The sequence below is a fragment of the Mesoplodon bidens genome (assembly GCF_964165515.1).
Source record: "Mesoplodon bidens genome assembly, chromosome: 18".
NCBI lineage: Eukaryota > Metazoa > Chordata > Mammalia > Artiodactyla > Ziphiidae > Mesoplodon > Mesoplodon bidens.
Window position 1 is genome coordinate 7239710 of NC_138175.1, and position 14881 is coordinate 7254590.

Consider the following 14881-nt stretch of genomic DNA (forward strand, 5'->3'; position numbering starts at 1 on the left):
AAATTAAAGATGATAGAAACAGATGGAGACATATACTATGTTCTTGGATTGGAAGAATCAACATTGTGAAAATGACTGTACTACCCAAAGCAATCTACAGATTCAGTGCAACCCCTATCAAACTACCAGTGGCATTTTTCACAGAACTAGAACAAAAAATTGCACAGTTTGTATGGAAATACAAAAGACCCTGAATAGCCAAAGCAATCTTAAGAAAGAAAAACAGAGCTGGAGGAATCAGGCTCCCTGACTTCAGACTATACTACAAAGCTACAGTAATCAAGACAGTGTGGTACTGGTACAAAAAACAGAAAGATAGATCAATGGAACAGGATAGAAAGCCCAGAGATAAACCCACGCACATATGGTCACCTTATTTTTGATAAAGGAGGCAAGAATATACAATGGAGAAATGACAGCCTCTTCAATAAGTGGTGCTGGGAAAACTGGACAGCTACATATAAAAGAATGAAATTAGAACACTCCTTAGCACCATACACAAAAATAAACTCAAAATGGATTAAAGACCTAAATGTAAGGCCAGACACTATAAAACTCCTAGAGGAAAACATAGGCAGAAGACTCTATGACATCAATCACAGTAAGATCCTTTTTGACCCACCTCCTAGAGAAATGGAAATAAAAACCAAAGTAAGGAAATGTGATCTAATGAAACTTAAAAGCTTTTGCATAGCAAAGGAAACCATAACCAAGATGAAAAGACAGCCCTCAGAATGGGAGAAAATATTTGCAAATGAAGCAACTGGCAAAGGATTAATCTCCAAAATTTACAAGCAGCTCATGCAGCTCAATATCCAAAAAACAAACAACCCAATCCAAAAATGGGCAGAAGACCTAAATAGACATTTCTCCAAAGAGGATATACAGATTGCCAACAAACACACGAAAGGATGCTCAACATCACTAATCACTAGAGAAATGCAAATCAAAACTATAATGAGGTATCACCTCACACCAGTGAGAATGGCCATCATCAAAAAAATCTACAAACAATAAATGCTGGAGAGGGTGTGGAGAAAAGGGAACCCTCTTGCACTGTTGGTGGGAATGTAAATTGATACAGCCACTATGGAGAACAGTATGGAGGTCCCTTAAAAAACTAAAAATAGAACTATCATATGACCCAGCAATCCCACTACTGGACATATACCCTGAGAAAACCATAATATAAAAGGAATCATGTACCACAATGTTCATTGCAGCTCTGTTTACAGTAGCCAGGACATGGAAGCTACCTAAGTGTCCACTGACAGATGAATGGATAAAGAAGCTGTGGCACATATATCCAATGGAATATTACTCAGCCACCAAAAGAAACGAAATTGAGTTATTTGTAGTGAGGTGGAGGGACCTAGAGACTGTCATACGGAGTGAAGTAAGTCAGAAAGAGAAAAACAAATACGGTATGCTAACACATATATATGGAATCTTAAAAAAAAAAAAAAAGGTTCTGAGGAACCTAGGGGCAGGACAGGAATAAAGGTGCAGACATAAAGAATGGACTTGAGGACAGGGGGAGGGGGAAGGGTAAGCTGGGACGAAGTGAGAGAGTGACATGGACATATATACACTACCAAATATAAAATAGATAGCTAGTGGGAAGCAACCGCATAGCACAGGGTGATCAGCTTGGTGCTTTGTGACCATCTAGAGGGGTGGGATAGGGAGGGTGGTAGGGAGATGCATGAGGGAGGAGATATGGGGATATATGTATATGTATAGCTGATTCACTTTGTTATAAAGCAGAAACTAACACCACTGTAAAGCAATTATACTCCAATAAAGATGTTAAAAAAAAAAAAGATCTCCTCTAGACTGAGCTTGATCATATCACTTGTCCTTCCTTTTCCACTTGGACTCACACAGGCCAATTCAGTCCCTGTTTCGTTCAGATATTTGGAGACTGCTACCGTGTCTTACCTTCTCCAGGTTGATGGTCCTCAGTTCTCTCAATTGCCCCTTATATATGGTAGAATATGTTGTTTTTTTTTTTGCGGTACGCGGGCCTCTCACCGCTGCGGCCTCTCCCACCGCGGAGCACAGGCTCCGGACGCGCAGGCCCAGCAGCCACGGTGCACGGGCCCAGCCGCTCCGTGGCACGCGGGATCCTCCCAGACCGGGGCATGAACCTGCGTCCCCCGCATCGGCAGGCGGACTCCCAACCACTGCGCCACCAGGGAAGCTCTAGAATATGTTTTATCTGGTGCTTAGTGCCTGAAGCAGCCACATTTTTAAGAGTTCAAACATTAAAAATATCATGTTGTTGCAATAATTCAAGAATATGTTGTTATGATGAATGTAGCATGGTGACAACATGATTCACCAAACAGAGAATGACCATGTGTTGATGTCACCATGACCCAAACGTCAAGATATAGATGTGGTGGTACAAGTCATAACAGATCATCTCACGGACATGAAGGTGGTCTTGCTGGTAGCACAAGTTTTGTTATGATTTTCAAGCATTTGGATGATAACTAACATTTTAAGTGTTGAGCTGTAATTGTGCAAATATATATCTATTCTGTATTTCACATTGGGAGGTGGAAAAGACAACCAGATGGTGGTGTTGGATTGAGTCTTTTTTCTGTCACTGAACTATGGTGAAGATGTCTAAATCATTAATTCCAAATAGGTCAGATCTCAATTTATTGTATAGGGTTTCAAGGATCCTTAGCAGCGTGGCCTTTCTTAGAATGGAATCCAGGTATTTACTTCTCCTCCAAAAGGTTAAGCCCAGAAGAGGTCACAATACTTTCAATACAGTGCAAGCAGCACAGAATAGAGCAAGATTATCACCTCCCCTATCCCTCAAGTTATATCTTTACTTATGTGTCCAAAGACTCATTTGCTCTTTTGACAATAGTGCCCTATGATTTACTTCCATTGTGTTTGCTATCAAGTAAAATTCCAATTTTTGTAGTTTTCTTGTCATTAAAATTACTTTGTTGTAAAATATAATGTGGAGAAACTATCCAAAATATAAATGTAAGTAAATATCCATTAGTCCATACTCACATAGATAAATGATTGAAAAAGTAAATAAATGGAGAAAAGACAAATCTCCCATGCAGAAAATTCCCAAATAATTTACGTAGATATACCCACTCAAGGAGGTGAAACAGACCTCACACTTGAGTGTGGGCTGCACATAGTGACTTCCTTCCAAAGCGCACAGCATGGAAACTGAGAAAGAGAGGAACCTGACATGGAGAAACCTGACAAACTGCATCTCAGCCAGGTGATCAAGGTCAACATGACCAGTGATAAGTCATGCGATGAAAGTGGCACCATTATCATTGCAGGACTTTCTACAAAACACCTGACCAGCACTCTTCAAAGCTGTCAAGGTCATCAAAAACAAGGAACTTCTGAGAAATGGTCACAACCTAGAGGAGCCTAAGGACACATGATGAGTAAATGTAATGTGGCATCTTGGATGGGATCCTGGAACACAAACACAACAAGGACATCAGGTAAAAAGTATGGACTTTAGTTAATAATAATATATCACTACTGGCTCATTAGTTGGGACAGATGCCCCACAGTAATAGAAGATGTTGACAGTAGGGGAAAGTGGGTGTGAGTATACAGAACTCCATACTATCTTCACAACGTTTCTATAAATCTAAAACTATTCTAAAATAAAAAGTTTACTTAAATATATAGTAATATATAACTATAAAACTATTACTAATTTTATAATAAATGGTACACATTATATACAATATATTATAATAAATGTTATTTATTTATATTATAATAAATCATAAATGTAGCAGTAGATATAAATATATCTAAGTAAGCTTTTTATCTTAGAATATATTTATAGGAAATTATGAAGATAGTACAGAATTTTATTTATATATACATATACATGTATGGTACATATATATGCATACATAGTGATCTATTATATATTATATATAAATATAACAAGTATTATATAATATATAGTTTTATGTATTTGAGATAATATATAATTTTACACATTATATAATATATATATTTCAACAAATGAAAATAAATTATAACACCTTGTTGGTCAAGAAGAACGTTGTCATGGGACTTCCCTGGTGGCACAGTGGTTAAGAATCTGCCTGCCAATGCAGGGGACATGGGTTCGAGCCCTGGTCCGGGAAGATCCCACATGCCACAGAGCAACTAAGCCCGTGCGCCACAACTACTGAGCCTGCACTTTAGATCCTGTGAGCCACAACTACTGAGCCCGCGTGCCACAACTACTGAAGCCTGCACACCTAGAGCCTGTGCTCCACAACAAGAGAAGCCACTGCAATGAGAAGCCCATGCACCGCAACAAAGAGTAGCCCCCGCTCGCCGCAACTGAGGAAGCCCACGCGCAGCAACGAAGACCCAATGCAGCCAGTAAATAAATAAATAAATAAATAAATTTATTTTAAAAAAAGAACATTGTCAGAAACTCCTAGAAACCCTTCTCATGCCCCTTCCCAATCACTGTTCTTTCTGTGTTTCTCAAAAGTAAGCACTATCCTTTTTTTTTTTTTTTTGTCATTTTTTCCCCCTAATATTTGTTTTCGAATTGATTTTTTTTTTTTTTTGTCTTTTCGGTACGCGGGCCTCTCTCTGCTGCGGCCTTTCCCGTTGCAGAGCACAGGCTCCAGTTACGCAGGCCCAGCGACCACGGCTCACGGGCCCAGCCGCTCCACGGTATGCGGGATCCTCCAGGACCGGGGCACGAACCCACGCCCCCCGCATCGGCAGGCGGACCCCCAACCACTGCGCCACCAGGGAAGCCCCTATCCTAACTTTTAACACTATAATTTAGTTTTGCCTTTTTTTTTAACTTTATATAAATGGAATTATATAGTAATTGATATTCAGCTTTATCATTCAACACTATGTGGGTTCATTCATACTGTGTGGGTGCTTAATTTTCATTGCAGAAAGCAAGGGTTGGCAAACTATAGCCTAAAGGATAAATCTGGCCTGTGTAAACGAAGTTTTATTGCAACACAGCCATGCTCATTCATTTACTTATTTCTGTGGCTGCTTTCCTGCTACAATGGCAAAGTTTAGTAGTTGAGAAAGAGCTCATAAGACCTGGAAAGCCTAAAATATTTACTATCTTGTTCTTTTTTTTCTTAACATCTTTATTGGAGTATAATTGCTTTACAATGTTGTGTTAGTTTCTGCTTCATAACAAAGTGAAGCAGCTATACGTATACATATATCCCCATGTCTCCTCCCTCTTGCATCTCTCTCTCACCCTCCCTATCCCACCCCTCTAGGTGGTCACAAAGCACCGAGCTGATCTCCCTGTGCTATGTGGCTGCTTCCCACTAGCTATCTATTTTACATTAAGTAGTGTATATATGTCCATGCCACTCTCTCACTTTGTCCCAGCTTATCCGTCCCCCTCCCCGTGTCCTCAAGTCCATTCTTTACGGCTGCATCTTTATTCCTGTCCTGCCCCTAGGTCTTCAGAACCTTTTTTTTTTTTTTTTTTTTAGATTCCATATATATGTGTTAGCATACGGTATTTGTTTTTCTCTTTCTGACTTACCTCACTCTGTATGACAGACTCTAGGTCCATCTACCTCACTACAAATAACTCAATTTTGGTTTTTTTATGGCTGAGTAATATACCATTGTATATATGTGCCACATCTTCTTTATCCATTTAACTGTCGATGGACACTTAGGTTGCTTCCATGTCCTGGCTATTGTAAATAGAGCTGCAGTGAACATTATCTTGTTCTATATATAAACATTTTGCCAACCGTTGCTGTAGAGCGTTGCACTGCAAAATTATACCACTATTTACTTCTCCAATAATATTAATGGGAGATTGTTTTTCACTTTACTGTCATGAATAAAGCTGCTAGAAATGTCTCTTGAGGCACATGAGTATCCACTGCTGTTGAATATATTCAATGGAGTGGAATTGTGGGAGCCATAGGATATACATAAATTCAAATTTAGTGCCAATTAACTTCAAAATGATTGTACCAATTCAAAGCAGAGTATGAGAGTTTCAATTGCTTTACCTTCTTTCCCCAAGTTTGGTATGATCAGGCTTCTTAATTTTAGCTGTTCTGACAGGTTTGTAGTAGGATCTAATTGAGATTTAAGTTTCATTTCTCTGATGACTAATAATTTTGAGCAACTTTTCATATGTTTATTGGCCATGTGATCTTCTTGGTGAAGTGCCTTTGAAGTTTCTTCTCCATTTTTCTAACTTCTTTAGATGGATGGTTTTTTAAGCCTTTTTCTTTATAAACTATATTCATTTTAAAGCTATATAATATTTTCTAAGTATGTCTGAGCTGCATTCCCCATGTTCAGTATATACTATTTTCATTATTATTCACTGAAAAATATTTTATAATTTCTGTTGGGATTTGTCCTTTGTTCCATGGGTTATTTAGAAGTGTATTTTGTAATTTCCAAACATGTGGGTAATTTTAGTGATAATTTTATTGCATTTTCTAGATTAATTTTACTCTGATCAAAAAACATACGTGGGCTTCCCTGGTGGCGCAGTGGTTGAGAGTCCGCCTGCCGATGCAGGGAACGCGGGTTCGTGCCCCGGTTCGGGAGGATCCCACGTGCCGCGGAGCGGCTGGGCCCGTGAGCCGTGGCCGCTGAGCCTGCGCGTCCGGAGCCTGTGCTCCTCAACGGGACAGGCCGCGGCAGTGAGAGGCCCGCGTACCGCCAAAAAAACAAAAAAAAACAAAAAAAAAACATATGTGATTGCAGTCCTTTGAAATATCTTGAGTCTTGCTCTATGGTCCATCATACAGCTGATTTCTGTAAATGTTCACATATACTTAAAAAGAATGTATTGTCTATTGTTGGTTCCACTGTTCCATGCATGTCAACTAGATGTTTTGCATTGCTTTAGTTTCTTTTTGTTTTAAAACGTTTGTGCTTTATTTATTTATTTTGACTGTGCTGGGTCTTAGTTGTGGCACTCGGGTTCTTCATTTGCGTCATGTGGACTCTTAGCTGCGGCATGCATGTGGGATCTAGTTCCCCGACCAGGGATCGAAACCGGGCCCCCTGCATTGGGAGCATAGAGTCTTACCCACTGGACCACCAGGGAAGTCCCCATCCCTTTAGTTTCAATTTTGCTATATTCGTACATTTCAGATATGTCTTTTCAAAGCACCACATATTAGGGTACTTTTTAAAATTAATCCAGTATAATAATCTTTGTCTCTTAATCAAACAATTTAATTCATTTACCTTAAATGTGAGGGTTGATATATTTAGTTTAAACCCATCATTTTACTGTTTACCTTCTATTAGTCCCTTCTATTCTATATTACTTTTCTTCTCCTTTTTGGCTTCTTTTGAATTAATTATTTTTTGTTAGTCCGTCTTCCACCCTCTCCCCTCATTACATTGACAGTTACATACTTTTTATGATTCTTTTAATAGCTACTTATGAGGCTTATCAAAGTCTAACATGACTTCGTATTTTGGCTCTCTATCTGCATAACACAGGACCTTTGAACACCTTAACACCATTCCACCCTTCTTGGCTTAAATGCTGTTGTTGTCATTAGTTTTTATTATCTAGATATGTCAAATCCCATATGACATTACTATATTTGTTTTATACAATGTTCAGTTAATTTTCCCACAGAGTTGTTACCCTTTGTGGCTTCTCATTCCTTCCCACATCGCCACACTTACTCCTGAGGTCATTTTTCTTTGGTATTTCCTTTAGTATGGGTGCTGGTGAGGAAATCTCTCAGTTTTTGTTTTTCTAAGAATGTCTTCACTTCACCATTTTTGAAGAATATTTTCACTGGGTATAGAATTTCTAGTTGGCAGTTGTTTTCTTCCAGCATTTTGATTCCTCTGAGGAGATATGTTTTCTATTTTATCTGGCTCTATTGGATAAGCTCTCAGCAAAAGGGTTCATCCTAATTATCTTGTCTGCTGTTACCAGAAGTGAAGTTCCTGTGTCTTTTTTATACTTTCTGGTAATGCTCAGCTCTCCCTGTCCTCGTAAGTTATATTTTTTATGTAAAAGTGGAAATCCTATTAAATTTTATGTAGTTAATATTGGGTCCACTGTTTTAGCCTCCTAGCAACATGTCATGGGAAAATCTATGTGTATTTTCCATAGCTTTATCTAAGTGTTGAAGCAAGACATTTAATAAAACATTAATTTATTCATCACATGTTTATAGAGTTGCTACTATGTGCCAGGTGTTGTTCTAGGTACTGAGAATACAACAGTGAAAAAAAGTGACTTGGTTCATGCTCTCATAGAGTTTAAATTCTAGTCAGGGAGACAGACCAGTAAATAGCTAATTCAATATAGCTATGAGAGATGTACCACTGGAAAACATTTTTTCAAGTTGATTTTAATCATCTGACATTTATTTATCTTGCCAACAGTGATATCAAAGGTGACCTTGTCAAATCCCTTGCTGAAATCCAAAGTCAGTATGTTTATTCATTCTACCAATCATCAGAGTAATTCTAACCTGACATATTTATTTACTGGTCAGCCAAGTTAATTCCTGATAACTGTGGAGTCCACTTCTAAGATTACCCAAACTATTCTTTCTATAAGACCCATGATGAGAATCTAATTCCTCCCTCTGATCCATGGTTTTCAGAAGACATTTTCTTTCCCTTTTTAAAAAAGACAAGAAGCTGGGAGTATAGGGCTTTCAGAACTCAAGATCATTTCTCAGAGTAATTAATCAATACACAAAACAAAAAGATGTAAAATATTGTATCAGAAACAGTAAACATGGGGGGTGGTAAAAATGCAAGGTTCAAACTGCATTTGAACTTAAGAGATCAGCAACTTAAAAAAAAAAAAATATATATATATATATACACGCATGTATATGTGTATATGTGTATATATACATATATATATACACAAATACACATACATACCTCACAGTAACCATAAACCAAAACTCTGTAATACACACACACACAGAAAACAGAAAGGATTCCAAATATAACACTAAAAATAGTCATCAAATAGCAAGGGAAGAGAACAAAAGAAGAAGAAAGGAACAAAAAAGAACTAAAAAAACCCTAAAACAACAAACTGGCAATAAGTACATACCTATCAATAATTACTTTAAATATAAATAGACTAAATGCTCCAATCAAAAGACATAGAGTGGGGCTTCCCTGTTGGCGCAGTGGTTGGGAGTCCGCCTGCCGATGCAGGGAACACGGGTTCGTGCCCCGGTCCAGGAAGATCCCACATGCCGCGGAGCGGCTAGGCCCATGAGCCATGGCCACTGAGCCTGCGCGTCCGGAGCCTGTGCTCCGCAATGGGAGAGGCCACACAAGGAGAGGCCCGCGTACCGCAAAAAAAAAAAAAAAAAAAAAAAAAAAAAAAAAAAAAAGACATAGAGTGGCTGAATGGATACGAAAGCAAGACCCATATATATGATGTCTATAAGAGACTCGCTTTGGATCTAAAGACACAAACAAACTGAAAGTGAGGGAATGGAAAAAGACATTCCATGGAAATGAAAAAAAAGCTGGGGAAGCAATACTTATATCAGATAAAATAACTTTAAAACGAAGGTTGCAACAAGAGACAAAGAAGGACATCAAATAATGATTAAGGGATCAATCCATGAAGAAGATATAACAACTGTAAATATATATGCACAGCAATGTTCATTGCAGAATTATTTACAATTGCCAAGATATGGAAGCAAACCAAGTGTCCATCAATAGATGAATGGATAAAGAAGATGTGGTATACACACACACACACACACACATATACACACACAATGGAATATTACTCAGCCATAAAAAAGAATGAAATCTTGCCATTTGCAACAACATGTGTGTACCTAGAGGGTATTACGCTCAGTGAAATGTCAGAGAAAGACAAATACTCTATGATTTCACTTATATGTGGAATGTAAAACAAAACAGAACAAATGAATAAACATAACAAAACAGAAACAGAGTCATAGAGAACAAACGGGGTTGCCAGATGGGAGGGAATTGAGGGGAGGAAAGAAATAGGTGAGGGAGATTAAGAGGTACAAACTTTCAGCTGCAAAATAAATGAGTTATGGGTATGAAATAGTGTGAGGAATATAGTCAATAACTAGGTAATATCTTTGGGTGGTGACATACTGTAAATAGACTTATTGTGGTGACCATTTTGAGATACATGGAAAGAGCAAAACACTATATGTAACAGGAACCAACATAGTGTTATGGGTCAATTATACTTCAAAAACAAAAAAAATCATAGAAAAAGAGATCAGATTTGTGGTTTCCAGAGGTGCGTTATGGAGGGGAGGGCAAATTAGGTGAAGGCAGTCAAAAGGTAAAAACTTCCAGTTACAAGATAAATAAGTACTAGTACAACATAATAAATATAATTAACACTGTTGTATATGTTATATGTGAAGATTGTTAAGAGACTAAGTCCTAAGAGTTCTCATCACACACAAAAAATTCTTTTCTGTTTCTTTAAGTTTGATCTATACAAGATGATGGATGTTCACTAAACTTGTTGTGATAATCATTTCATGAGGTATGTAAGTCAATTTATTATTTTTTATTGAAGTATAGTTGATTTCAATGTGTTAAATTCTGCTGTACAGCAAAGTGATTCAGCTATATATATATGTATACCCTTTTTTATATTCTTTTCCATTATGGTTTATCATAGGATATTGAATATAGTTCTCTGTGCTGTACAGTAGGACCTTGTTGTTTATCCATTCTGTATATAAAAGCTCACATCTGCTCCCCACAACCTCCTCCTCCATCCCTCCCCGAGCCCCCTCACCACAAGTCTGTTCTCTATGTCCATGAGTCTGTTTCTGTTTCATAGATAGGTTCATTTGTGTCATATTTTAGATTCCACATAGAAGTGATATCATATGGGATTTGTCTTTCTCTTTCTGTAAGTCAAATCATTATGCTGTGTACCTTAAACTTATATAGTGCTGTATGTCAATTATATCTCAATAAAACTGGAAGAAAAAATTTTAATCCATGACTATGCCCATTGCATCAAGGTTGTTTGTAGGTAAAATCCAAATCTGGATCTCAGCTTCATAGAGGAAGGTATCCTATCTTTTTTTTTTTTTTTTTTTTTTTTGTGGTACACAGGCCGATCACTGCTGTGGCCTCTCCTGTTGTGGAGCACAGGCTCCGGACACACAGGCTCAGCGGCCATGGCTCACGGGCCCAGCCGCTCCGCGGCATGCGGGATCCTCCCAGACTGGGGAACGAACCCGTGTCCCCCGCATCGGCAGGCGGACTCTCAACCACTGCGCCACCAGGGAAGCCCAGAAGGTATCCTATCTTTAAGTGTAGTAACATTTTATATTTTTAGTTTGTAGGCTGCAAAACTCTTCCTGTGTAATTTTCTTAGAAGATCTTTGCTGTGATTCTGGCTGATAATTTTCCTGGGACTGTAACTAAATAATTGGACTGCAACTTAATAAAATTGCCTAGATCAGTAGTTCCCAAATTTTTCGCTTCATAGACCAGTAAACTATTTTCAAAATGAGACAGATGCACATGGAGTCACAAATATTTAGTTTTGCCAAATGAAAATGCATTAAGAAATCAACTACCGACAGTCTACAACAAGAAAAGATATTTTAAAACTGAAAAGATGGACACAGTCTCAGAATAAAATGTGGTCCCATACTGATTAATTTTAACTTTATAAGAAACTTTCTATGTTGTCCTCCTTTTTCAGGTATCACCCCAGAAAAGAAAAACTTTGTCACCAGCTGGCAGCAGGCAATGGATTGCCACTTGGGAACCAAAAGGTGAGGTGTAAGAATGGAAAAGGTCTTGTTCTTAAGACGACAGAATTTCATGCTCAAGAAACGTAGGGAACAAGTTATGGATTCAGCATAACTTGGAATCAGCATGTGAAATCCCAATACTTTTATCTCTGCTCTTGTTTGGGGGCCCATCCCCTTCTTGACTCTTAGCACTGACCACAGCAAGGGGTAATAAACAACAAGCACCAAAATGGAAAAGCCAAGTACAAATGCATGCACAGGATTACATACACACACACTTTAAGTTCAATAAGTATGTTTAAGCACAGATTACAAGGTAGTCCTCCTCCTGCCAAGTAGGTTTGTAATCTCGATAAAAAAAAAAGATTTAAACATTCCTCTGCCAACCTGATGGTAATTTTGGCTTTAGGTACACGTAGATATAAAACCTGAATATTCCGAAGTATTTGGCTTTCTGGGACCTTCCTTCTCTCTCATAAGGCTGGAGTCCTAATGCCTCATACAGAACTCGACATTATCCCTGAGGATTTGGGGGAAGTTACATTTCTCATAAAGCATTTCCTGCCACCAGCAGGTCCAGGTCCGGGTCTGGCTCCTACCAGCAATTCAGTTCCCTTGGACCCCAGTGATTCCCTTCAGGCGGCTGCGTGGGACTCTGAGCCCAGAGCCTTCTCTTCACATGGCAGAATGATCACCGTGTTTGTCCTCAGCAGAAGGGTGAGTTGAGACAGGCTGCACTTCTGTTCAATACCCTTTCACACAATCTCCTGCGGTGTCAGTAGGACAAGGCTCTCCTGTATGACGCTTTCCCTGGAATCTGCAGGGTGGGAGATGGCCACTAGGGGGCTGCACAAGGACTACCGGAGCATCAATTGTTTACCATCGCTGCTCAGTGAAACCTCTTGGCCCTGCCTGGCCTGGGGCATTTTCTCAGGCTAATCCTCTCCCCAGGACTCTACTCTGCTTGCTTCCAGTACTTTTATGCTAATGAAATAATTAAGTGGAGTAGCAACGGGTGAAACAAAGGAAAGTTTAGCTGTCCTGGTTGAAGCTGAGGTGAGGTACGGGCAGCTGTCCTGCCGGGCTTTTCTCTCACCCCTGAGGCAGCCCCAAGGCACCGCCACAGGACCCAAGCGCTCCTGGACACATGACCAGATGATCTCTGATTTAATCTAAACTTGCAGTGAGGAACCTGAGGAACAGAGAGGGGATAACATTCAACTAGAGTCATACAGACAATGAGCATCAGAATTTGGTATATAACCAGGGCTCTTGCCGTGTGTGTGTGTGTGTGTGTGTGCGCGTGCGTGTGTCTATATGACTATATGTGTGTAGTTATGAATATATATGACTCTATGTGTGTGGGTGTCTGCGGGTATGTGTGTGCATGCGTGTGTATATATGTGTAGGTGTGTGATTATGTGTATGTGCACATTTGTGTGGGTATTTGTGGGAGTGTATATGTGTATGTGTGTGGGTGGGGGTGTGTCTGTGTGTGAGTGTATGTATGTGTGCCTGCGCTGTGTGTGTGCAAGGCTGATGTGGCTTCCATCCTTGTTCCATTACAGCTCTCTAGCCCAGCCACTAAGCATCTCCATGGTCTCTGCAGTCTGTAAACTGGAGATAATATTAATAGTATTTCCCTCACTGTGTTCTTAGGAGGATCATGTGAGCTCACGGCCAGTTAAGTGGTTAGTACAATGTCAGGTTCAAGGTGCTCATTCAATAATGGCTGACTTCAGGAACACCAACCTTACTCCTGAGTCAGGAGACCATCCTGACCTTCATTTTCGTGACCTTTTGGCTGACATTTTCAACCATGGAGACCATCCACAAGCCAACTTTGCCTTTATTAGCCACTTATGACCATAAATCCAATAATGAAGCAATGAGGGTGGATGGGGTGGAGTAAGCTACTAAAATTAAACAGTAAGAGATTGACATAATAACTGGTTTTTGCTTATTTCATGGTTCATCAGTTACTTACCTAGTGTCCATTCAGTGCCAAGACCCCTCGTAGTCCTTGAGGGACCCAGTGTGAGCGAAGGAGTGGAAAGCTGTGCTCATGATCCATCGTCCTTCCCTCCCGTACATTGTATATCAGAACAACCATATTAGTAAAGGGCCAGCTTTAAAGATCCGTGAGTTCTGTTTTGATTTATCCACTTGGAGACTGACAGGGGTTCTCCATCTACATAGCTCTACTTCTTATGAATACATTAAGGAATCAGCCCCCAAATATTTCTGCCCACATATCCAAATATTTCTCTCTCTCTTCTTATTCTCCCTCTTAAATGTCTTGAAATTAGTCTACACCCAGGTCTCCACTTCCTTTCCTCACTCTTGGAAAGGAATGGAGTGTGAGAATTCTCCCCTGAAAGGGGGGGATGGTGATGACATGAATGCCCCACTCTCACTAGGCTGAATGTTTTTGTTTGTTTGTTTGTTTTTGTTTTTTTGGGGTTTTTTTGTGGTACGCAGGCCTCTCACTGTTGTGGCCTCTCCCGTTGCGGAGCACAGGCTCCGGACACGCAGGCTCAGCGGCCATGGCTCACGGGCCCAGCTGCTCCGCGGCATGTGGGATCTTCCCGGACCGGGGCATGAACCCGTGTCCCCTGCATCGGCAGGTGGACTCTCAACCACTGCGCCACCAAGGAAGCCCTAGGCTGAATGTTTTGCCAGCTCCTTCCTGCAGCAGAAGGGAGGCCATGCATCCCCTTCCATGTTGGTCAGCCAAGGCAGAGAAACCATTCCATCGAGGCAGTGATGACAACAGGACCTCTGAAAGCAGTTCTTGAATGGGGTCTAGAGATAGCACTCACTTTTCACTGATCCATGGCGAGATGATGGTCATCAGTAAGGACAGTGTATTGAGTTTGCATATGATTGAATTCATTTAATTTAAAGGATTGTCTTTGGAGAGTATAGCCTTCCTCTCTTTTTGGTATTAAACTATCTTTTCCTGTATGAAATGGTGGTGATCGGATATCACAGTTTGGTTGTTGTTTCTGTTTTGATGCCCTTACTTGGCAAAATTAAAAGTTGGTGAAACTGCATGTCTCCCGGATTTTGATCTGAAATCTTACCAG